The sequence below is a fragment of the Miscanthus floridulus genome, chromosome 1, assembly GCF_019320115.1.
Source record: "Miscanthus floridulus cultivar M001 chromosome 1, ASM1932011v1, whole genome shotgun sequence".
NCBI classification, from domain to species: domain Eukaryota; kingdom Viridiplantae; phylum Streptophyta; class Magnoliopsida; order Poales; family Poaceae; genus Miscanthus; species Miscanthus floridulus.
Window position 1 is genome coordinate 78,814,393 of NC_089580.1, and position 27,227 is coordinate 78,841,619.

Sequence of the window (27,227 nt, forward strand, 5' to 3'; positions counted from 1 at the left end):
GAGGCTCACCTGCAACAAGGGTCATCGAACCCTGAGTACAAAAGTACTCAACAAGACTTAACCGAGATAAGAACTGATAAACTCAGGAATGCAGGCTCAGGGTTTCAAGGTAGGGCTTTAGCAATAATCAAGGTTCTTTTGCGTAAAAGCTTTTTAACAAAAATTCTTTATATCAATATTTAAAACTTCATATAGATCACATACAAATCTGACATGACCCGCATTGAGATCATGAAACTTCATATCCACACCTTCTTAATCCAACCTCAAGTTCCAGTTATTAATACTACAATGATGAACAGAGAAGTAAGTCTCCATAACCGAGGAGCAACGACGATTCGAACCGATTATAAACCCAGCTGGGGATTCCATACCACACGACATATGCAGGTCCTCGACCTACATATACCAACCTATTCTTGGATCCTCTAAAACAAGAACGGGTCCGCGCCACCCGAGAATACAGTACTCCACCAATCTAGCCCATTGCCATGTGGGTACACGCTATTCCCGCCATCTCTCCACTCCTAGTGCGCGAGTAGCCATCCTCGTAATAGAATAGCCAAGTTAAGGCTTACCGGAGTATGTAGTTAGTACTACAAAGTCTCACCGCACATAGTTCAACAACAGTATGGACCTTAACCGACACAGACGGAAAGAATCCGCTCACAAGACCTCCATGTCTTGTGGCTCACACACACCGAGTCCGTCCAGTCTAGATTTATTACTTCCCATGCTCATATCACATGATAACATAAGTAACCAAAGATCCATTTAAAACCTGCAGGTGACAGGTAATCACCCGACTTTGACCTGTCTAAGCATGGCTAAGCATAACTAGACATTTATGATGTAAAACGGGTAACAAGGTAGGTACGGAAAAACAATGTTGGTAATGCACCAATTAGGCTTTTACTTAACTCCTAATCACTTAATGCAGTACAGAAAAGCAAAAGCAAAATTAATTTGTAAAACACAAGGTAGGGTTGTATGCATCCGGGGCTTGCTTTTGTTGACGGAAAAGTCTGGTTCTTGCGACGTTCCACAAGTATTCGATCCGACCTCAACATACAGATTAACCTCCTCCGCAACTTGATTAACTACCACATGTTCACCTTCGTTCACTACACGTAGTAACAATGTCATGTTTAACATGATGCGGAACACGAAACATGATGCTTGATGATGGATGCAAAAATTAACAATTCGAATACAACTTTCCTTCGTGGTACAGTTGCATGTCAAACTAACTAAACCTTTTCGCAACCCTAAATCAATTGCCAAGGATCATTACCAACTAATAACCCAAGGTCATCACTCAATCCAAAATTCAATCAAAACCTAAATCATAAAAGATTACTATTTGCTTTTATGAATTAATTATTTAATTCAAAATTATGAAATAAATCAACTTATTCTAATTGATCTCAATTTTTTTTGTAAATGTTCATTACATGATAAGTGTCAAAACAAATTTCATAATTTTTGGACAATTAAATAAGCCTAACAAAATCATGAAAATCCATTTATTAATAAATTGAGCAATTTTCATCACATTCAAAAAGTGCTGAAAAATAACATTTCATATTTTTCTTAAATAATATACATCACAGAGAGGTCACACAAAAATTTTCATAATTTTTGGAGCTCTAAATAAATCTACACAAAAATAACAAATTACCTCACTATTCATTCAAATCTGAAAATAGAAAAATTCCATTTGAACGCTGAGTCACTGACATCGGGTCCCACCTGTCATCCCTAACCTCCAGCTCTGACCGCGACGACGATGGCGCTGACCGACGCTAACTCATCGATGGCGAGTCCAACGACGACGGCCAAAGTACCAAATCACTCGCAACAACATGGCGCATCGATTAGAGACACTAGCTAACTCAATCACGGCACGATTCGAGGCTTGCGCCGGCCATGGCGGACGCGATGACACGGCAGCGCTACGCCGGCGAAACAAGGCCGGTAGAGGTCAAACAAAAGACACGGGAAGGTTCAGCAACTCACCACGATCACGTTGGAGCAAAGAACGAGACCGGAGAAGCTACGGTGACGCGGGTCGACATTGACAGCGGTCACGGCGGAGCAGACTTCGTCGACGGTGGTGTTCCGGCGACTGCAGTGGGCAAAAAGATAAATCAACGAGGTATTTAGCACCGCGGCATCGAGACGAAGCCGTAGGTACACCGATCAAGGGCAACGGCTCACCGGAGGGCTCTGGCCACGATGACACGCCCACGGCGGTGAGGTTACCGGCCGCGAGGAAGAAAAACGTGGACAGCGGGTTCTCGGCAATTTCAAGCGACCAAGGTTAGCTAGCTGGGTTCGCAAGGAAGAGACGGAGCTAGGACGACCTTTACCGAGACGGCAACGGTGCTAGGGAGGCGATGCGAGCTCGCCGGAGCTATGGCGGTGGCGACTGGAAAAACAGAGCAAGGGAGCGGGGGCAAACGGCGACGGCCAAGGCTAAATAGCGTGGCTCAAAAGCACAAGGAAGCCACGCAGGAGACTTCTCTGCGCCAGCGCGAAGCCGAGGACGTCCACGCGCGCGCCTGGAAGTGAACCGAAGGTCGCCGGCAATGCAGCTTAGGCGGTGAACACTGTTCACAGTAATTACAGAATTGCCATTCATTTTCATTTTCAAATTCAAATTACTTCCAAATTTGTATAACAACTCAAAAATCTCCAAAAATAAAAGTTGTTCAAAATCAAAAGTTCTACAACTTTGCTTTTATAACCACCCCCTAATTCGGTCTACATTTTGAAATGAACTTTTGAATTCAAATAGGGAATATCTAACGATTTACGCCTTTTCGAATTACTTCAAATTTTTCATAACAAGTTTGAAAACTACAAAAACAAACTTTATATAACTTGACAAGCTCTACACTTTTGCTTTTGGGCTCAACCCCAAAATATGCTTAGATTTTGAAATGAGTTTTCAGGGTAGGATTTAAATGCTGAAAATCAGGGTTTTCTTGAAAATTCAAATCCAAACCAAATTTTGAACTTGATTCAAACAATTCAATTCAACACTCATAACATAAATGTAAACTTCTTTTAGTGAATGCATATCAAAGTTTGCAATATGACCAATGCCTTACAATGCATATGATAACATGTCCTGTTTTTAATATTTAAACACCCGGGGTGTTACACACACTGTCAAGTGTCATCAACTTCCCACAAAGAATAGGCTCGCCCTCCATCCTGATATAGAACCAATTTTCTGTCCAAGGCGAAGCCCACTTGTTTTTCTGAGCTTGAACAAGAACCTCCGCACCATGACGATAGACGAAGGTATAAACCCCAAATTGCAAATGCACAGGCTTACCATCAACAGTTACCTTCTGAGGCTAAGGGTGGACCCGGTGAAGTCAGACGAAACCCTCAAGATCTGGCTCAACACCTTGGGACTTACAACCCCAAACATAGATACTAAGCTTCACGAAACTAGAGGGGTTCAATTGATGAAACTTCAGGTTGAACCTTTTCAGCACACCAACAACAAGAGGATGCGACGGAAACCTCAACCCAACCAAGAAGAACTCCTTATAAACAACAACCTCGTCATCATGAGGGTCGGGAACAACCTCTCCTCAGACGGCCTCGCAAGATCTCGAGCAAACCAACCAGCCTTCGCGAACTCATCCAAATCGCTTGAAATAATCCTCGATAGACCGAACGCAAAGCTCACTGCAGCATTCGAGGCAGAGTCAGCGACCTCCGAACTGTCAATAGGCTTCGCAATTTTCTTTACTCGAGCCATCAAGCTACAAAACAAAGCAGCCAGAAACACATCAACGGGGACTAAACCAAATAGGGCTCCAAGCACAAACAATCCACAAGTACCTTAACGAACATGAAGAAGCAGAGGAAGCCAGCAAACCGTGTGAAACCTCGCACCAAAGCAACCCTCACAGAAAATCTACCCTCGCTCAGCAAATCTACCCTCGCTCAGCAACCTCTGCAGCAACAAAGCAGCCAACGATAAAAGGGCGCAACAATGAAAAAACCCAAACCCACCACAACTATTTATAGGCACCCAACAACCGCACCAAAGGAAAGTAGGCAACCGACATCCCGAGAAAACAGGAACCAAGCAACAGCGCCACATCCCAAGAAAATGGAACATCAAAGAACAACCCCCGACAATCACGCACCCAATCAAACTACAATCCAAAGCCCAATTAAACCATAAGCAACAAAGGCCAAGCAGCGGTCGAGCGCAATGTTACATTGCTCTGACCCATCACGCTAGGCCCGAACCCTGAGGGGCTACTGTTGGGGGAAGCATCCCCGACACTGCTCCCCCTAACCCTTGACCCACAGCCAACCAAACTAGCTCACCTCGCTGCTGATGTTAACCTTAGCCACGAGGGTTTCTCGTCCGTGGCGTCTTCTCTTTGTGTTCAGGTGGTGTGCTCAGAGGTCGCGCCCTCGGCGCGAGGACACGAAGGTCGCCGCCCACCGTGAGAGGCCGTCACCCCAAGGGCGATGACGATCCCACCGGGGAGATGGAGGCCTGGAAGACGACAACCAAGAGAGAAAGATTACCGCCATGCCCTTTGGTTGTGTATAGAGCTTATCCCCCGAAGGGAAACCTTGATGTAATTCCACCTTGCCTCCGGGTATGACCTATAAATACCCGGAGTGCTCATGTAGGGAGGGAGATTCTTTTCCGAACAAACGAATGGGCATTTTATCCGCATTTTCCTATCATCTCGCTCCCTTCTACCTTCGTCTCTCAAGACCCTCGCTCGGTCATTTCCGCGGCGCACTCTGCCCGCCTACCTGTGGGACCCCCGTGGTCCTCAGCGGGGGTGAGAGACTAGGTGTAACCCCACACCCCCTCTAGCCTGAGTCAGAAGCATGAAAGAAATGAATGTGGCACCGTCTTATGTAAGCGGCCACATATAATCTTGAAACAGTTTAACATACAACCTCTTGTCACAGGTTGTTTCTTTAGTTGTCTCTTATAACAACTTTATAATCCATTAAATTGTGTATTAGAATATGATAAACTCCTGCTGACCAGGGTGAACCGAAGACCGACAGTCCTACGCCAGACAGTCATATTATTTCTTACTGGTGCAGCTAGGCATGCGCACCAGTGAGAATCCAGGATTACAAGATGATGGTCGATTGAACTACTAATAATTATAAACCAAAGGTTAAGTATGTACACACGCGCGTGGGACGCCGAGATGTGCGACGCACCACAACCACCGCCGCCACCGTTTGCTAGCTTCGTGCCTCCATGCATAATCACGATGTGTTGAGCAGCTGCCGCCGCCAGCCACTCGACGATGGTGGCATCTCGAAAGGGAAGAAAAATGGAGGAAGGAGATCTGAGCGGAAGGGAACGGCCATTTCGTGCTGGATACGAGTGGGAAGACGAATGAGTGGATGAGAGCCATCCGCGCGTCCGCGCTTGACGGCTTGAGATAATGCTGCGCTGCTTTTTTTTTTTTACAGGGCAGCAGGCAGTTTTCACGGCGCAAGGATTCGCTGCGTTATAAGCCGTACTTTTTCAGCTAATAAATCGTATTTTTCTTTTATAACAAATTAGCCAGCACTTTCAGTCATGGCTTATCAGCCCAGCAAACAGGGGATAAGCCATGGCTAAAAGTACTGTTGGCTGATTTGTTGTGAGAAAAAAATATTGTTCGTTAACTAAAAAAGTGTGGATTATAAGCCAAGCGAACGGGGCAGCTATGCAGTTGTTTCCTTGAGATGGGTCCCATAACTGAGATCCTGTCTGTCATCTTCTATCTATATGTGTGTACTTTGATAAAATTTAAACCACAATTACGGTCTTTTAGAGACCGACGCAGCAGAATCCTATGTCTGTCATCTTCTATCTACATGTGTGTACTTTTGATAAAATTAAAACCACAATTACGGTCTTTTAGAGACCGACGCAGCAGAAAATGTTTAGTTAGACGCTTTTCTCTTTTGCCATATATCAGATACGTGTATTTTCTTTATGAAGATATGCATTTGATTGACAAACGTTTTGTTAGGTTTTACTAAACACGGATCATTGTTTTCCATTAATATTCTGAGATAAAACCATGAAGAAACAAAGCAATATTTCTCCCTTCGTCGAACATATACGGTACAACAAAATCCCCGCAGCAACGTTGGGGTATCATCTAGTTCCATAATAATGTGATGGTTCAATTGCATCTCATGCGTTCTACCATGTGGACCACAATCCACGAGCCAATTTCATTGTCCATTCTACTTTCTACTCTAATACTCTCGTATACGCAATGTATACTACTACCTGGACGTCAGCATTTACATAAAGAACCCAAAAAAAAAAATCTGTCAATGCCACATAGACAGGCTCATCTCGATCTACCATCTCTGTTTAGAGTCTCCCAACTAATCTCCTGGCCACACTCGTTACAGAGTGCACCCTGCTTTCGTGCCATGACTTCTTAGAGTCAGCAAGTGGGTTAAGTTGTTACACTTCTTTTGATTATTTGAGTTAACCTTACGTTGCTGCAGTTGCCGGCTTCTTGAAGCAGGCTTAAGTGGCCGCACAAGATTAGGATATGTTGGAACTGCGCTCATGTTTGATTTTCTCTCGGGATCCGGTGCAGCTTTCCTCAATGACTCCCACTCTGACAAAGCCATATCTTGCTCCTCCTTTGTAAGCTTTTCTTCTTCATTTTCTTGGAAGAGAGCTTCATGTTCATGGTAACCTGAAATCCACCTGTAAATTACAAACAGATGTTAACCAACAAGCAGCTACTTAGTACAGTTGTGACATATACGCTGCCAAGCAATAAAGTAAGGAAATAAACAGGCGTGACATGTCTGATTAGATAAAGGGGGCAGACTGCCGGAGGCTCCCACATGAGTGGGGTCTTAGATATAAATTCACATGAGTGGGGTCTTAGATATAAATTAAAATCCTTATAGGATTAGCAAGTAAGGCCCTGTTTGGACCTTGGATGCATAGTATTTTTGGAGTACTTTGGTTTTGGAGCATGTGTTTGGATGCAACAAACTTTATGGTTTTAAAAACCATAGTATTGCGAGTTTCAAAAACTCCACTCTAGACCTCTTTTTTCTAAACTGCACATCTACAGGTTCTAAAACTACAGTTTCTTAGTACCATGTTTTTAAGTACAACAGCATCCAAACAGGGTCAAGTATTCATAAGTAATAGGATGAGAATTACCGAGTTTGCTCACTGAGTAGGCTCAGCATGAGACTGTCGACAGGTACAGGCTCAGAGGTTTTAATAGTGTCAGAAGTGGATGGCTTCTCAATTATGGTAGAACCATTCTCATTCTGTTCCATTAATTCCTCTTCACCAAATTCAAAAAGATGCAGCATCTCTTCTTTGGAGATGGTTCTTGAAACTTGCTGTTTATCCACCACCCTTGCTGCAAGGCCTTCTTTTGTCACCTATTAATACTCAATGAATTGATTTCAAACAAGGATGGAGCTTTATCTACCAGGTACAAGAGAATAACTTGGATAACTAAAACTGAGAACTCAAAACCAGAAGAAGAAAAATGCAAAATTACCTGGCGCTTATATATTTTCTCTTCCATTGTTCGATGTGCCATTAGGCGGTAGGCATATACAGGTTTGGTCTGGCCATACCTGGAAAGAACATCCCCACACACACAAAAAAATAAATAAATAGCAATATTCAAGTGCTATTAATGAGCAGCTCAGGTGACAAGCTCTTGCCTCCAAACCCGATAAATGGCTTGCAGATCATGTGTTGGATTCCATGATCCATCCAGAAGAACCACGCGATTTGCAGCATGAAGGTTGATACCCAGGGATCCAGCACGAGTTGATATCAACGTGCATTTCACTCTTGTGTTTTCAGGGTCATTAAACATCTCCACAAGATTTTGACGTTCAGAAGATGGAGTGCTCCCATCAAGCCTGTTCAGCATGATACGGATATATAATAATTTGCAAAATCAGTCATAATGATATAAACAATTCTGGTAAAAATACTATGCCAAGAAAAACAATAGCCACTGCAGAAATAGATGCAGCAATGGTGCTATATTGCCATCCAAGCCTTTTTGTTTTGCAAAATGATCATGATTCATAAGATTATATTGTCAAGCTAGCACTATTGGAGTCTTCCTGGTAGGGCTAGGGTTCCTACCGGAGTTGCTGTGGAGATTGTAGGGATGGAAGAGAGGAGGATGAGGGCCAGGGAAGCGGCGGTGGCGGCGAGTTGGCGACGTGATGTCTCACGGCGCAGAGAGAGAGAGGGGCGGCTAGGGCTCCTAGGGGAAGCCGACAACTAATTGTTGCTTCTGCTTAATTCCTTTCAATAATATTTACAAGATATATATATATACTCCCTATGGAATCCTATTTTAGGAATAAATAACCTATATGAGGAGAATAGCAAATATATAGCTAATAAAGATAATTGGGCTATTAGCCCATCTAACCCATGCGCCACCTAAGCCTCCTGGGCGCCGGCGCCTGGTGTACTGGATGCCCGTCATAACATCTCTCCCCGCCTGGAGAAACAGCTCGTCCTCAAGCTGGAAATCCGGGTAGAGGTCTTGAAATGCTTAGAGCGGCTCCCAAGTAGCGTCATCATCAGGCATGCCGTGCCACTTGATGAGAACATGCCAATTGCCCCGTCGAAGTTGGGCACGGAGGGCACGCTCGGGAGCTGGAAGAAGGCGACCATCAAGTGTAGGCGGTAGAGAAGCATGCGTCGTCGGAGGATCTCCCTTGTGCGGCTTGAGGAAGCCCACGTGGAAGACATCATGCAAACGTGCGCCCTCCGGTAGCTGAAGCCGATAGGCGACGGTGCCGATACGCTCCAACACCTGGAACGGTCCGACGTAGCGAGGACCAAGCTTGCCCTTGGCCCGGGGCTTGGGTGACTGTGCAGTACGGTGGAGCAAGCGCAACCACGCCCAATCCCCCACAGCATACTCCAAGTCACGGTGGGAGGCGTCGTAGTACTTCTTGGACAGCTGCTGGGCTTGAAGCAGGCGCTCGCGGACTTCAGTGAGGAACTCGTCACGATCACGCAGCAAGGCGTCCACCTTGTCCGTTCGAGCCGTCCCGGCCGTGTAGGGCAGCAGGGGCGGGGGCGGGTGGCCATAGACCACCTCAAACGGGGTGGTACGGAGGGCGGAGTGGAAGGACGTGCTGTAGCAATACTCCGCCCATGGTAGCCAATCCACCCAAGCATGAGGGCGATCCCCAGTGACGCAGCGTAGATACATGGCGGTCACCTTGTTAACAACCTCGGACTGACCATCCGTCTGTGAGTGGAAGGCCGTGCTCATGCGCAAGGTGACACCGGCCATCTTGAAGAGGTCGCACCACACATGGCCCGTGAAGACCGGATCACGAGCAATGGATGCAGCGGTGTAGGGGTGGCCGAGGGCGATGAAGTGCGCATACATGGAGAAGCGGTCAACCACCGTTAGGGTGACAGACTTGCCATTGACCTTAAGCAAGCCTTCGATGAAGTCCATCGAGATGTCGGCCCAGACCTGCGACGGCACCTCGAGGGGCTAGAGCAAACCCGCCGGCCGCAGGGCTTGAGTCTTGTTCCGCTAAGACGTGCTGCAGGTGCGTACAAAGTCCTAGACGAGGGTACGGTCGCCGGGAATGAAGAAGTCTCCGCGAAGCCACTGCCGTGTCTTCGAAACGCCCTCGTGGCCGGCGGTGTGAGCCAAGGCGAGGGCCTGGTGGCACAAGTCGCCGCGCATCGAAATGTAGATGTGTGACCCGTGAAGAAGAAGACCTTCAGCCGTGCGCCAGGGCTCCCCCAGCGCGCCTTCCTGCAGCTGGTGCAGGAGACGCTGAGCGTCCTCAACGGTCAACATGGCAGCGCGGATGTCGTCGAGAAAGCTAAACGAAGGCCCCGAGATGGCGTGCGCCTCGACGTCGGGTACGGTGGTGTCGGAGTCATGGCGAGATAGGGCGTCGGCCACCGTGTTCAACCGCCCCAGGCGACGAAGCCGAAGAGCTTGCTGATCTACTGATCTTGTGATACGGTGGAGAGGCATTGGTAGAGCAAGAACTTCAAGGCGAAGTGGTCGGTGCGAATGAGGAAATTGCAACCCCATAGATATGGGTGCCAATGACGTGCAGCCTGCACAAGACCAATCAATTCGCGCTCATAGGCCGCCAACTTGAGGTGTCGCGCGGCGAAGGGGCGGCTGAAAAAGGCGAGCGGCCCATCCTCTTGGTGGAGGACAGCCCCAAAGCCGGCGTCACAGTCGACGACGAACGGCTTGTCGAAGACGGGCATCTGGAAGACCAGCCCCGTCGACAAGGCGCGCTTGAGCGCCTCGAAAGCCACCGTGGCCTCCTCCGTCCAGGAGAAGGCGTCCTTGCACAGTAGCCGGGTGAGCGGCGCTGCAATCGTGCCAACGTGGCAGATGAACTTGCGGTAGTAGCCTGCGCGACCGAGGAACTCACGCAAGCTGCGAGCTGAGCGCGGAGTGGGCCATGACGCGACGGCGTCCACCTTGTCGCCATCCATGGTGACGCCGTTGGCGGAGATGACGTGGCCAAGGTAAGCGACCAAAGGCGCCCCGAAGGAGCACTTCGACCCCTTGAGGTGCAGGGTGCGCCCGGAGAGCGTCGAGGACGAGGTGGACGTGCTGTAGATGTTCGGCCCACGACGAGCTATAGATCAATATGTCGTCGAAAAACACAAGGACGAACCTGCGCAGGAACGAGCGAAGGACATCGTTCATCAGGGCCTGGAAGGTGGCCGGCGCGTTCGTGAGGCCAAACGGCATCACCAGGAACTCCAAGTAACCGTGATGCGTGCGGACTGTCGTCTTCTCGTTGTCAGCCGGGTGCATGCGCACCTGGTGATAGCCCGAGCGGAGGTTGAGCTTGGTGAAGAAGCAGGCGCCATGAAGCTCGTCGAGAAGCTCATCAACCACCAGGATCGAGAACTTGTCCTTGGACGTCTTCTCGTTGAGCGTGCGGTAGTCGATGCAGAAGCACCAGGTATTATCGGCCTTCCGCACCAGGAGGAGCAGAGAACACCGATGTGCTCGGTCGAACGACGCCTCGGGAGAGCATGGCGTCGCACTGGCGCTCCAACTCATCCTTCTGGAGCTGTGGGTAGTAGTACGGGCAGACGGCGATGGGTGCGGTCTCGGGCAACAGGTGGATGCGGTGGTCATAGAGGCGCGCTGGAGGAAGACCGCGTGGTTCCGCGAACACGTCGTCGAACTGGTGGAGGTGGTCCAGCAAGGACTGGTTAGGCGCCACAGCCACCGCACAGGCAGCCGGCTCCCGGAGGTCGTCGCGGGGGGAGCCGATGCCCTTCCACAGGATGCGCCGAGAGCCCCGCGTGAATGCCATGCACAGGTCCTCAAAGTCCCAAAGGATGGGACCAAGCGTGCGAAGGAAGTCGACGCCGAGGATAACGTCGAAGCCGCCGAGGTCAATGCCGAAGCAGCTGATGGAGAACTCCTCGGTGTCAATGGCCAGCGCCACGTCACGGGCGACCCCCTCACAGGGAACGCGGTCCCCGTTAGCCACCAAGATCCGCATGGTGGGGTGTGGCAATGTGGTGAGGCGAAGCTGGCGCATGACTCAAGTGTTGAGGAAGTTATGCGTGGAGCCAGAGTCGAGGAGCGTCAGGAGACGATGCCCGTGGATGTAGACATGTGATGCATCGTGTTCTCCGTCCGGATGCCTGCAATGGCGTGGAGGGAGACGACCGAGGCAGCGGCGGCGGCAACAGCCACCGCAGGAGCGTCCTCCTGGAACGCAGCGATGGCGGCCACCTCCGCAGGAACGTCATCGTCGAGGAAGTCGGCCGACTCCAAGTAGAACAGCTACTGGCACTAGTGACCGCGGACGTAGGGCTCGTCACAATTGTAACAAAGCCCGAGGCGACGGCGTTCCAGCTGTTCAGCCGGTGTGAGGCGGCGGAAGGGGCATCCTGGAGCCAGCTGGGCGGGCTGCTGCTGCAGGGCGGGTAAGGCTGGTGGGCGCCTGATGCTGGGGAGCCCGCGGCCTGGTGGGGTGGCGCCGGCAGGCCTGGGAGTTGTGGTGGTCACGTCCCGCGCTATGCTGGGGTCGACATCATGGCCGCGGCGCGGCGCTCGAAGGCCCGCGCGAGGTGCATCGCCGTCTGGAGGTCCTGAGGCTCGCGCAGCTCCACGTCGACCTTGATGTGCTCTGGAAGGCCGCCCACAACCAACTCTGCCTTCTGGGAGGACGACAAGTTACAGGCATGGCACAGCACTGCATTGAAGCGGTCGGCATACTCCTGGACCGTCGACAGGAAGGGGAGCCAGGCAAAGTTTGGACAGGCGGGTGCCACGAATCGCCGGCCCCGAAGCGGAGGTTGCAGAGCTCCTTGAAGCGATCCCAGGTCGGCATGCCCTCATCTTGCTCCAGGGCATAGTACCAAGTCTGGGCTGCGCCGACTAGATGGTACGAGGCGAGCCAGACACGATCCACGACGAGGGTACGTTGGCCCCTCAAAAACTGCTCACAGTGATTGAGCCAGTTCAAGGGACCCTCGGCGCCATCGTATGTGGTGAACTCAAGCTTGTAGTAGCACGGGGGTGCCACGCCCTACCCTGCGCCGGGGGCGGGCGCCTCCAACATGTAGGTAGGGTTGACGCTAGAGGGAAACTCAGCATCCATGCCCAGCCCGTCGACGAAGCCGGCAGACTGCTGGTACTAGTGGCTCGGACCCTCCGGAGCGACGCCAGTGGTAGCCGCCGAGGCCACCGTCGTGGCGGTGAACGGGGCGCCCGCCATGGTGAACACCAGTGCTGCTGTCGACGTCATGACGTAGGACGGAATCGGCGACGGGTTGGCCGGCATGAGGAGTTGATGGATGGGGACCCCCCTTGGCGGCGCGCCAGGCGACCACAAGGTCATCGTGCCGTAGCCCGGCATCCCGTAGGGGAACACCGGGGAAAGAGAGGCCGCCGGCGATGGGGGCGGTGGTGGTGGTGCACTTCTGGCCTCCATGTTGGCGAGGCGAGAGATGTCAGTGACGGTGCGCGCCAAGTCCGCGAAGGCCTTAGCTATGGGGTCCGACGCGGACGTCGAGGACGCAACCGGTGGTGGAGAGGTGAACAGCGACGCGGAGGTGGTGGGGGCGGCGCAGTGGTGACAGGGAGAGGCGCGGTGGTGGACGGAGGACCTAACATCGTCGATACTAGATTGGTAGGGCTAGGGTTCCTACCGGAGTTGCTGCGGAGATTGTAGGGATGGAAGAGAGGGGGACGAGGGCCAGGGAAGCAGCGGCGGCGAGTTGGCGCCGTGATGTCTCACGGCGCAAAGAGAGAGGGGCGGCTAGGGCTCCTAGGGGAAGCCGGCAACTAAATTGTTGCTTCTGCTTAATTCCTTTCAATAATGTTTACAAGATATATATATATCCTCCCTATGGAATCCTATTTTAGGAATAAATAATCTAGCCGAGGAAAATAGCAAATATATAGCTAATAAAGATAATTGGGCTATTAGCCCATCTAATCCATGCGCTACCTAGCCTCTTGGGCGCCGGCGCCTGGTGTACTGGACGCCCGTCATAACACTTCCAAACAGAGACATGACAATTTGCCTTAGTAAAAAAAAGAACATGATGAAGTCTGAAATCATAAAAGGTTACTTACTACCTGACTAGCACACCTGAATATCCAAGAAGAGTTGAGATAGAAAGATTGGTGTCTTTTGTTGTGGAGTATGATGTGATATTGGCATATTGCGATTGCAGCATTTCCTAGTTCCTACTTGACCCTTTGCAGCCATTCATATTTTTTTCCATTATTCATGATGGTAGATCAATAATTCCAAACACTCCAGAGCAAAACATAGCAGATGGCACTAAAGTGATAACAGCATCCAGGAACTACCAAAATGCAGATGTTCTCAGGTTTCACAGTGGCTTCATTCCCAAATGAATTGGGAAAGAATACCACTTTACAGGCTCACAGCCCAGCCTAGTTTTTCAGTTTACATGAATAGACATCATACTATGGGAAGGCCGTGGAAACACATGCATACAAAGCAATAGGTCCAGGATCTTGTTGAGGCAGTAGGTTATGGACAGTTTATCTCATGAGCATGTAGATACGAAGTATAAGAAACCAAAAGAAAACAGATACTTGTGGAACTACCACACCAGTAGCTGCAAAGTTTTTGTGAACAAAGGGAAACTTTTAAGTGTGGAAGCATACCTGTACCAATCCTTCCCTCGCTTCCAATGTTTGCCTTCTTTTCCATTGATTTGCAATTTTGCCAGATAAAACTCCACTAAATCCAGAGTGGTCAAACTCTGGCTAAACACTAATACTTTGTCACCTAATTCAGAACTTTTTGACATGATGTCAAGGAGCAAGGTCATTTTGCCACTGTAATCTGCTTCCATATAAGAATTCTCATCTAAAAGTTCCTCCCACCAATTACTTTCCTACAATAATAAATATGAAAAAGAGACACAAAAAGGGTAATCAGAACCAAATGCTTAGTTTGTCATGCAAAGTATTCCACCCATTAGCATAGGTAACTTTTGATTTATTCAAGGTTACAAAAGGCGCTAGGCGGTCTCTAGGCGGTGACCCTCCGCCTAGAGCCTAGGCGTTCCCAAGGCGTTTTTCTAGGCGTTAGCATATATACACACATATATGTTTAAAAAAGAAAAAGAAAACAGGAGATAAGTGGACCTCACTGAAGAGAAAGGCCCACCAAACAGGAAACGGCCCAAAGCCCAAGTCCCCTACACCTTATCCCTTCTTTCTCCTCTGCTCAGTCTCTCCCGCATGGCCGCACCCGCATATCAGCCGCCGCCGCTGGTTCCTCTCCCGCATCTCTCTCTCTCTCTCTCTCTCTCTCTCTCTCTCTCTCTCTCTCTCTCTCTAGTCCGCGTGCCACCCGTACACACATGCGCCCGTTGCTCCTCCCCCACCGGCGACCTCCGCCCACCCCTCCCTTCCTCCTCCACCGCCGCCCAATGTCCGTGTCGCCCCACTTGTCCCTGCCTTAGGTGAATCTGTGCGCCTTACGCCACCGACGGGCTGGCGTCGCCTAGGGTACCGCCTACCCCCCCTAGGCAAGGCGGTACCCCTCCGCCTAGCGCAGAGGCACGCCTAGGTGAGCGCGGAAGAGCGCCTTTTGTTGGTGTGTGTTTGACCGCATTGCATTCTCTTCTTCTTCTTAATGCAATAATATGCATCTCTCCTGCGTACTCAACAGAAAAAATAATAATAATTCATGGTGGGTAAGGTTAAGAACCTCATTCACAATATTGCTTTTCTTGGACTGCTGATCAGCTCTATCCTTCTGCTTCTCTGTAGAAATGATAAAGTGTATATATCATAGGAACTTCAGATAATAACACAAAGTGCAGTGTGCAGGTTTGCCAAACCTTGATGAGTGTTATTGACAGTGGGATATAATAAATTACCTCCATTAGGCAAGTAATTTTCAACATTATCATCGCTTGAACTCTCATCCATCATAAAATTCTCAACAGCGTCTTCACGACGCAAATTTCCTCTCTGTTCTTTAGCCATCTGGAGGAGACCCGGATGATTCCATACCTACACTTCAACAGTGTTACTCCCTTGCCCTCCATTCCAAATCATAGGTCACTCTAGCTTTGTCCATGTCAAACTTCTTTAATTTTGACTAGGTTTTAAGAAAATTAGATTAACAATGAAAAGTTCAAATACATGCACTATCAAGACATATTTCATAAAGACTAATGAAACTAATTTAATGTTTAACATGTTGGCTCGTTATTCTATAAGACTTGGTCAAAGTTAGAGTAGAGACATTTGACTTAGGAGTTAGGACAAAAGCTGAATTGACCTATAATTTGAAATGGAGGAAGTAGACAGCAATTCCCTAGTTTTTATCTAAGAAACAGCACAAAGATGCAAGGTCAACGTACCTGGGCTAATGTTTGGTACTTGGCAAAGAAGGAACTGTGAGATTTTTCGGAATAACCACTACTTGAGAAACCATGAACATCTAAGAACCTTTTGTATAGCTTCCTCTGCAGCTGAGAGAGCTTTACAGTAATAACAAAAACCTTCTTTGGTGGTAGATCATTCTTCACAACATTCATGCTCTTCCGCTGGACAAAACCTTTCAATTGTTCAAACAAGATGTGTGATCGTTGGTTCATGATCTTGACATCATCTGATGTTGAATTCATGTGTTGCCCATTTTCAATGGGGTTCTGGAACCTGATAAAGCAGAAATCAATATTTCAACTTTAAATAAAACTACGGTGCATGTATGGCAGCGTTCACCTACCTGTTTCGGAATTCATGAGTACTCCCAAGAAAACCTTCCCTGACAAAATCAACCATCTGCTCACAAGATTAAAACAAAATACGTTGGCAAACTACTAGTATTAAACATCAAGTAATTTCAGTAACTGGATGATTAAGCAAACAAAACAGTAGGGATACACGGCTCCTTACACAATAATATTCCATCAAATTATTCTGCAACGGAGATCCAGTTAACGCAATTCTTCTCTGTGTTCTTACTTGTTTCAGAGCCTGCGTAATGTCGGCCCTCCTATTCTTTATCATATGTGCTTCATCACATACAAGAATATCTGGCCCACACTGACAGTACAATGAACTGCGTCAAAAACCCACAGCTAACATGTAACAAAGTTGGGAGAAAGCATACTATATGTCTATATGTCATAATGTGTGCCACATGTGACATGCCCACATTACCATGAAAACAGAATATTATTGAAACCTCAGTACATAGCCACAAGAAGGTATCTAACGAGTTTACTATTAGAGCTTGAAACAGTACCAATAGCAGGGACATGGTATGTCACCTGCAAAGCATAAGTAATTTCGTTTGCAGAATTTTTGTCCTTCACATGCTTTCCAAGGGATAAGTTCCTAAATGATGAATAACCAATGAGAAGCACTCCACCCTTCACTCGCCATTTGGTTAGTAAATCTGGCCTTTTCACCCTGCAAAAAAAAAAAGGGTCAGATGGAGCATTCCATCCTAGTCCTAGTAGGTAAAGATTTACTATAGGGAAACAGTACTCCCATGTAACCAAAGGGGGAAAAACACAAACACACCATAAGTAAATAATTCAATCATGCAATGCAATGAAAAAACATCCCTAAATAATGCAACATAGAGAAGGCCAATAAACCAATGAGGTGAAAGTAAGGCTTGTCCCATAATCAAGCGAATATTTGTAGAAACATTTGATCTAGTGAGATTGATACAGGATCACACTAAAAACTACTTGAAGAAAGTATAAGAAAAAAGGCAATAGAGTAAAAGGACATTTAAGCAAACTTAGGAGGCTTTCATCTTTGAGTAGTGTTGACCCCAAATTCGAGAAAATCAATCAGAATGACCTAGGTCCTGGGAATGCCACTATTGAATTCATACATCAAAGGAACCAAATACATGCATTATGTGTACAATTTATAATATATGAAGTTCCAAGATTAAGTTCTCAATGTACCAATAAGTGTTAAAAAACATGGGACTAATCCAGAAATTTGAAATAACAAGAATACAAGTCATTTTGTCAGGTAAGACTACAGCAGGATGCCTACGCCCAATTACAGGATTGAAGCAGCTTTCATAGAATGTTTGTAGTTGAGTTGCAACCCCCCACCCGACCCACCCGTAGCTGTTTTGACAATATGTGTTGTTTAGGACTTGCAGTGTTTTATCTTCTTTCCTGACTCTGTAATTCATAAACATGTGTACTACATATGTGGTCTTGGGGAAGGTGCAGGAAACTCTTTAAAATTTGACTTCTTAAGGAAAATACATGGAAAAATTGAAACTAATAGGCTAGTACTTAAAGTTTCATCTAGCAGACCACACCATCTCCAATTAATTCAAGTATTCAGCATACAATTGTATAAAGATGGATTTTGAATATATGTGCATACATTCACAAGGAATATACCCTACTTTTCGCATCCAGAGTGAACATCTTGTAGTCATATACGCAATATATTGGCACATAAAGGCTCTATAAGTCGCATCTATTAGGTGAGGAAAAAAACTAGCTGCATGAATAACAAGAATGCAACAAAACAAGAAATTTATCTGCACCTTGCAACATCTTCCAACATAAAAACACGAAGAGGCTTCAGCTCTGCTGGACGCCACTTGCTAAACTCTTTCCTCCAGTTATGAAGAACATTGACAGGGGTGACAACAAGTGCTGTGCTCAATCCCATTTGAGCACGTCTCATAACAGTATAGAGGAATGTAATAACCTGCAAGGTGCGAAAGAACAAAGATAAGAACGTAACTCCCATTATGTCATGTAAATGATGTAATGGAACATGATAACTGCATAAGTATATGAAAATTAAATGTCAACCTAACAATAACTTCATCACAAATATGAGAATACAAGTACAAAAATTGAAGTTGATTGACATGCAATGTAATGGAACATAATAACTGCATAAGTATGAAAATTAAATGTCAACCTAACAATAACTTCATCACAAATATGAGAATACAAGTACAAAGAATGAAGTTGATTGACATGCATGGTCTAGTTCCAGCACATAATTGATTGCCATGGGAACAATAGTTGCAGCATACAACGAATGAATAACTCTTGAAGAAAATGTATATCCAAGCTATAAGCCAACACAGACCTGAAAGGTTTTCCCAAGGCCCATGTTATGCGCCAAAATGCACCCAAGACCTTTATCCCCGGATTTGACTTTTTTAACAGATTGAATAACATTTTCCCACATAAACCTTATTCCTTCTACCTGCAATATCATAAAATCCAGTCAGACTCAGATATGGGTTCCCTGTACTGGTCTTAATTGCTGGTGCAAGAGTAACAGCATAGCACTTGCAAACAGTTAAATCCCCTCATTAAGTCCTCATGTATTCAGGATTAATTATGGAGATGAATAAGAGAGGAAATCTTGACCAGGCAGACCTGATGAGGCTTCAGTTTAGAAGACATGCTGCTTGGAATCCTAACAGGTTCCTCATCCTCCTCCCTGGCAAGATTGACTATATGTCCATCACCAACATCCTGTAAACAGATTTCCAATGGAGCTTCAAAGGGAGTTCCAACATTCTCGCTCCTTAACTTGGTGGCAGATTGCTCTTGCATGGACTTCAAATGGTATTGCCTTGCCTACACAATAATGTTACAGCCTAGATAAAACAGCTTCATACAAGACTATACATCAAATAAAGATACAAGGCTGAAAGATCACAAACCTTCTCCATTGCAATTTTACGCTTTGTTTCCTCACCAAGTTCTGTATCATCCATAATTCTTCTAATACTCTTCTTCATTCTTCGCTTGCTGATAACATGTTCAAGGAATGACCAGGACCTGAGCTTTGGCATGCTAAATGAAATAGGGGAAAAGATCATACCTAACAGGACCATTATTCTCTGGTCCAGAAAGCTCTGCGTTGCTACTCTCTGAATCAGAAGATTCCACACCACTGAGGGCCTTGTCACATTCAGAAATTAAAAGTTCCAGTTGACTAGGTACGCAGCAGCAACACTGCCAACCAGTGGCTTTAGCTTCTGATAAGCATTCTTCACCTAAATTCTTTGACAGGCAATTTGTACAGAAAAGAAGCTTACAAGAACTACAACTTTGAAGCAGTTCACTTTGTGCACACCAAGTGCAATAACCACCAGATACAGGATCCTGCCCAAATGTAAACAGCATCTCTAAGAAATCATTAATGCCTAGTTGATGACATCAATAGTCAAACCTAATTCTGTATAAAGTTCAAAAGTATCTACTATACTAAAGGAGGTAAGAATTCACCTCAAGACGATTCTTCTCTATCACAAGAAATCTGCATGATCCACAAACAACAACATCCAAGACAGGGTGGCGATGCACATCAGAGGCATTCAACATTTCAGAGCAAATAGTACATTTGAAAGTTCTAGGCAAACTTTTAATAGGGAGCTTAGGGCTTTGTGATGGGAAAAGATCAAGATCAATGATATCAACCACTTTTTCAACTTCTGCTGAACTACCTTCACCATCCTTTTGTAAAGCTCGTTTGTTATCTATCTGCATATCATCATCACTTTCTATTATCACAGTTTTCAATCTCTTCTCGTTATCACCATCTTCACATGTATGCTTCAATGTCTCAATAGAAACTTTGTTTTCATCAGTTTTGAGTTTTTTAGATGCAGGAAGGTCACTTTTAGCACCTAAAACACCATTTTCTGGTAGAGGAGGTTTCTCATCACATGATGAGACCAAACCAATGTTCTCCTGAAAACAGGAAAGGCTGGATTAAATGAAAGAAATTCACCCAATAAATCACAGACCAATCAACAATGCATATTTATAACAAATTTAGTTAACACAAAACAGAGCTTGAAACCATTTAACTTTAAGTAATTACCTTACACCAGCCTCTCATCCTTTTTCCTTTCGAACGACGCTGCAGGCACTTCATTATTTTTGCATCATCCTCTTCCGTTACCTACATTGATGGTATAATTTAGTTTCCCATTAACTAAGGAAGTGCACGAAGGAATTCCTATCAAGAAAACCTTATCTTTTGCTACTAGGAAGTTGGAACCCAGCAGCTAAACAGAAGCAGTGATAGTAGATTCTCATTCTACAGTTGAGCTACTTGGGTGCAGTGGTGTTACCACTAACAGCAGTATCACCCAAATTTGCCAGTGCAGCCAGCAAGACATGATAACTATCTACAGCCTGTCAACTAAGAGAGAAAGAGGAAGAATAAAGTCCAAACTAACATCATGGCTGTCAATGGAGTCACATGATCAAACAGTATTTGGTTAGTGCTTTTATAGATTACCTTTTGTCTGGTTCAATTGGAACTACATAAAACCTCAACATCTCCATGCTGCTCCCAATCTAAGATCTTCAAGCAAGTTCTCAGAGATGAAAGCTTAGGTACTAGGTTTGAATAGAGGATGACCCACAGACCCAGTTGATCAGGCTCAGGCTTTAGTAAAGCAAAGACAGACCAGCACATCCATGAGCAGCACCTTCCTATATGCAGGCACTAAGGCTGGTTTGATAGACTGACAAAATTTGTTTACCTCCTCCCACAATGGGCACATGGTCTCTCACTCAGTGAATTGGTAAAGAGTAGGCAGTAAGGCTAAGGAGAAGATGAAGAGCTCAAGGAGATGCTTCATGCTTGATTACAGTTTCTTCCCACAAAAGACACTAGGGGCATATTATTTTCTATAGCTATTTTTTTCCTAGAGTTCAAATTAACCACATCTGTGCCTCCTAGAATGTTGCGTCATCTAAAACCAGGGTGGTTTAGGGAGAAGAGGCTGTTTGCTCTGGTTTTGAGGGTCAAGGAGTCCAAACAAGATAGCTTGCCATTGATGGTTTGAATATACACATGTATAAGTACAGGGTTAACGAATCTTGTGTCTCCTTTCTACATTATTCACTGATGCCTCATAGAGGATTCAGATTGGGTCTATAAATAATCTGCAGATGCCGCTGCAATGTGGCAAAAACCTTAGACATGGCTGCCAACTGTACAAAAACGAGGTATGAAACAAAGAGAAACTATTAGACTACACACTATGATACCTAGGCATTCATATACTGGGAATCTATATATCTATATCTATATATTCTTATAAAGCTAAACCCACTAGATGTTCAATCTCTTCATGCAAGGTGTCCACATCATTTCCCACTAAATGCCCCACTAACTTGCAATCCTTTCATGCAAACTATCCATGTCATCCCTTATTAATTACAAATATTGTCCACATCATCCCTATTATGTGCGACACTTTAGTCTTTAATCTATCAATGTACAAGTCATCTACATATGTTATTTGTTTCATTATTCTATCCTTCTATAATGTGATCTAACATTCAATTGACTTTTCTTCCATTACTCTACCGATTTTTACCAGATCCAGTACAATAAGATAACATACAAGTTAAGCTCATATATATACACATAACATCCAGGGTACCATATAGTAATGCTATATATAGAGAGAGAGAGAGAACAAACTAAATTTTAAGAAAATCCCGCAGCAACGCTGCGGGGTATTCTTCTAGTAAACAATAATGTGAGAAGCAAAGGTAGATATAAGGCATACCCAAGCTCTAAAAAAGGGCGTACCCAGTGCAGAGAGCTCCCGCTCTGTGCGGGGTCTGGGGAAGGGTGTTAGTGGCAAGCCTTACCCTCGCCTGTGCAATGCGAGGAGACCGCGACTCGAACCCGGGACCTTCCGGTCACAGGCGGTAAGACTACCGCTTGCACCAGGCCCGCCCTTCGAAAGGTGCATGTGCTCTACTTCATCTACACCGGTGGTGCATACCCAAGCTCTAAAACAGAAACAAAAGGTGCATGTGCTGCAATTAAGTATAGGACCACAAGACCAAAACCGGTGGCATGTTTGCAGTTTTAACTAATTAACAGAGCTAAAAAAATGTAGTCTCAGCTGACCTTTCTGTATTTCCTTCTCTGTTCCTCAGAAAGCTCCACTTCATCTACACCTTTTATATCATCAAAAACACCATCAACTTCAAATATCTCCTCTACCTACAGAATCGTAACAATGATAGGCTGATAGCAAAGATTTAGAAGGAAGAATCATGGGTGGCCAGTAGATTCAAAAAACTCATACCATGCTAGTTATCTAAGAGTATATAATAATATGAATAAAGATGTACTCCCTCCATTCCAAATTATAAGACGTTTTGGCTTTTCTAGATACATTACTTTTGCTAGACATAGTGTATATCTAAGTGCATAGCAAAAACTACGCATCTAGAAAAGTCAAAACGTCTTATAATTTGGAATGGAGGGAGTAACTGAAAAGCATACTCTATTTATCTATTTAATAAAGATAAAGAATGTAGACAAGAAAAACACTTTAAGTTCCACAGTAGTGACTATTGACAAGTACTTCTCTTTCTAAAAAATCTATCTAAAAAATAATAATACAGCTTCAAACACAGTACACGGTACAGCACTGCAATAAATAGCAATTACTTCCAAATTCATCACGGTCTATCTTGCAGTACTATTATTTTAACTAGAACAAACTACACTTGCTGTGCATACCATTGTGAAGTGATGAAAAGCAGGACTGCACGAACATCTTGGTGACATTCTTTTAAAAGATGCAAGATGAAATACTAAAACTGGTCAATTTAACCATGGTCAATCACCTAGGCATTGTGCACATGAGAGTTGACAATACAATAGACAGTCTCATTACAAAAATAAAGTTATTGTGCATTACCCTAGTCTTGTCCAATACCTTTGTCCTAACACTGCATGAAAACAACACTTCAACACAGGGTGGGGTTAGGGTTTTCCCCACTGTTATTCTTCAAAAATATCAGATAAAAGTAAATTAAAAAACATGTTTCTAAAATTAAGAGAAAAGGGTAGGATAAGATTTCAAGAAATCCATGAATGAGACTAATAAATAGTCTAATGGTTACATCACAAAACATGAGAAAGTAATGGGTTCAAGTGGCACCTCGTCAACTCCGGGAAACTGGAGACCTAATGCAGCCGCTTCCTGGGGGGTGCTTGCAAGATAAACTGATGCCCAGTTACTGCTACCAAATGTATTCTCAGCTCTCTCCTTAGATTTAATAAGTTCATTGAAAGAGCTCCAACTTTTCTCATGACACTTAACAGAATCATCATCCCCAACAGGAACTTTTCCAGCAAGAAAGCCACTAGCACCTTCCTCCAGCAACCTCCCGTGTTTTCTGATTGAAGAAGGCAAAGCTGAGTCTTATAAAATATACACAAAAACAGCAAAATTGTAGCCCCAAAATTACCTCCGTACAGGTCTGCAAGACTGGAGGTATTCATCAGCATTTTTAATGGATCGGTTAGCTTCTTCAGGCACTTGAGAACCAGCCCAATGCGTCCTGCTCTTCCATGCTTCAGTTTCACAAACATTTGGAACTTGACTTTCAATTGACTTATAGAGTCTGGGAAGTTCAATTCCAGCAGCATCAAGTTGTTCCTGCATCATATAAAAAATGCAAATTTATCTTCAGCCATGCAAATTTGTCTTCAGCCTGATGAGTAACATGGGGCTTCTCAAAATATTCTTTTCCTATAACAGAAATAGATAAAAGCACATACCAAGCAACATGGGAGTAAACAATATGTATCAGTTTAACATAACCAGCCTTAAAGTCTAACACAGAACCAGTACAGAGAAATTTAATGCGACCATTTTCTTTGTGCTTAGCAAAGCCAAGTCCCCCAACAGAATTATACAAAAGAACTCCAAAGATACAAGAAATGTAAGTGCCATTATACATAAGAAAGACAGGTTGATTTGGTTCAGCACTAAATCTTCAAATGCATTTATATAGCACAGGAATTTAGGAAATCTATCTGAGACAACACGTGCAAATGGTAGTTAGTAAATGTAACATGGACACAAAAAAATATACTTTACAAGGGAAAACATTACCAACAGAATAGAACTACGGATCTCTAGATCATCCAGTTCATTTTCCCATTGCATCTGGAATTGCTCCATCTCAGTTGACACAGCTGATTCTAACTATTTAAATTAAAGCAATATATCAGTACACAGAGAGAGAAACAATTGAGGATTACAAAATACAAATTACGAAATAAATATGAACATGTTTAAAAACCTCATCTCCTTGAAGCCTCTCAGATAACTCCAATCTTACTTCCGTTTCAATTTTGTCCAGTGACTCCTTTTCAAGTGACTCTTGAGCTTGAGCTGCCTAAAAGTCGCCAGAAACACGATCAGTCAAACGACGAAAAAAGGTGTGCATAAAACAGAAAAGGTTATATAAAGTTACTTTGCTCTCGACTTCGAGGAATTCAACAACCAATTCTTCAACTTCTTCCTCAGTCAGAAGTACCTGTTAGAAAATCAAATTTCAAAAAAAAGGATTTGTCAAATACTATTTTAATTTGAAATAGAAACTAGTAAATTTCTGCCCATCAAGATTTTAAACTTCTAAGAAGAAACTACAATGTAGTTAATATTTAAGTGTAAATAACACAAAAAGGTACTCCATCCCAAATTATAGGTCATTTTGGCTTTTCTAGGTACACATAGATTTTGCTAGGCACCTAGATATATGACATGTTTGGATACAAAACAAAAACTATGTATCTAGAAAAGCCAAAACGACCTATAATTTGGAACGGATGTAGCATCAATGGTATAGAGCAGCATGTCAATCAACGATAAACTAAATAAAGATGGCCATCAATAAGAGTTCCCAAAATTCCACACCAAGTTGTCATACTTTCTCTATGGGTGCTTATGGTACATAATGATATTGTTACCTTCTATGAAAATATATGATTTATAAATACCAACAGAACTTCACAAACTTAAGTAGGCAACAATAGATATCGAAATAGTTTATAGGATTCACACACCTCAGTGCCTTCCTCAGATGCTGAAGCTTGTTCATTATCTGATTCTCGGAGAGAGAATTGATATGAATCAGCCTCTGAATCATCATCAGTAATGGATGTTTCTTCATTCGCATTATTGTCCATTGTTGTGCATGGAGGCTCCTTATGCTCCTTCGAGGAACTGTCTCTTATGCTAGTTTCCACACCAATTTTGTTTTCATCACTTTGAGAGTCAATGATTATTATATCATACTAGCTGTCCATTTGGTTGAACAGATTCCATTTTTGCCAACTTATCAACAGACAATATCCCATCCTTATTCATATCTAATCATCTAGTATTATATCATTTACTTCTACAGAAATATATCTGGTTCCACCTTTGCATACATTAACTATTTTACTGCAAAACAAATTAAAATACAAAAACAAAAAAAGGAATAAGCAAAACAAGAATGCAGATTTGCGCAGGTAACAAAACAATAAAAAAACAGTAAAAGGGTATTTTGACAACAGAAATAAACACAACTGCAGGTTTCACTTTAGGCTTGAATGAAACAGGACCCTGTTTACTGCTGGATTTAAAATACTGAAACACAAATACATGTTACCTAGACCAATTAAATCATATTCCCATTTGATCAACTTCAATAACAAATATAAAAGCAACCTAGAAATATTGGCCTAAACTGCAGATCAGTAGTAGTGCATTTTGATTAAATGGCATGCCTTCATGAAGTGATTGTGTCTATACCCAGGACATTAGCATAATTCTAAAGAATAATGATAGGATTCCCATTAGCAAGTTCATAACATGACACGGTAGCAGTAATTATACATACAATGGTGCAAGTTCAGTGATAGTTTTTTATGCTAGCCAGTCAAACTCGTAAATGCTTGGCTACTACTAATAGTGCAGCATTAATCCACACGCACAGAGCAAAAATTGGCATTACTGCAGGTCCATGTTTTTTTTCTTATTTTTCCACGCGTACGGAGCAAACACACTAGTTTGAAACCAACATGCTAGTGCTACCACCTCCCCCGTCGAAAGTCTAATTGACACAGTAGCAACAACATTGCAGGACTGAAGAAATGGTTGTTCGTCGACGCATTGCCTGCCCACCAGGCGCGGACCCAGTAAAGGGACATGGATGTACACATGTACACCCGATATTTTTTGCAAAAAGTTCGAGGTTACTAGGCATCAAATGGCCAAATAGCTTTAAGTTAGGGTTTGGGTGCTCGGTTTCGCACAGCAGAAAGGGAAGCGAAGAGGTGGGAATACCTGGTGGGTGCTCGTGGCCGGCGAATAGACCAACGAAGGCCTCGGCACCTGGCGGAGGGCGGCGGCGGCGGCGGTAGCCCACCCAGTTCGTCGCAGAAAGAGGGGGAGAGAGAGAGAGCGCGCGCGCACGCCGCACGCGGGATGAACCGTAATTCAGTGAATCAACAAGTGCTCTCGGCGCCCCTCAACTTACGCTCATACGATTCACCCCTTATTAGTCATCTACAAAATCAATTTTTTTTTTTTTTTGACCTTCTGAACTTTTAAAACAATTTCTTTTGCTGGCCAGCTTTCGGCCTGTTCAGCTGATATTAAAGTCGGCTGATAAGTCGATCTTGGCTGATTTATCGTGAGAGAAAAATACGATAAATTCTAGCTGATAAGCCGGCTGATAAGTTCGAGCAAACAGGTCTAAAAGATTACCGCTGCTGACATGGCGACATGTCAGTCAGACCCAATTTTCTTTTGCAATTTGGTTCTTTTTTTTAAGAAAATTTACGTTTGGCCCCTGGAAGACGTAAACTCATCTT

General features: G+C 44.7%; 1 long non-coding RNA gene and 1 pseudogene across 3 annotated transcripts; both read right to left on the reverse strand.

The window, feature by feature from the left end:
- Window positions 1–3,101: 3,101 nt before the first annotated feature.
- On the reverse strand, window positions 3,102–5,460 carry LOC136487787 (uncharacterized). Of its 3 annotated transcripts, none has more exons than XR_010767361.1 (4): window positions 5,203–5,460; window positions 4,363–4,537; window positions 3,865–3,979; window positions 3,102–3,785 (listed from the first exon to the last, which is right to left on the reverse strand). It is a non-coding gene; the product is annotated as an uncharacterized lncRNA (long non-coding RNA). The 3 variants fall into 3 exon arrangements; XR_010767363.1 differs by having other exon boundaries at window positions 5,199–5,460; XR_010767362.1 differs by lacking the exon at window positions 4,363–4,537.
- Window positions 5,461–6,078: 618 nt separating this feature from the next.
- LOC136536581 (protein CHROMATIN REMODELING 20-like) lies at window positions 6,079–26,871 on the reverse strand (annotated as a pseudogene).
- Window positions 26,872–27,227: the final 356 nt, after the last annotated feature.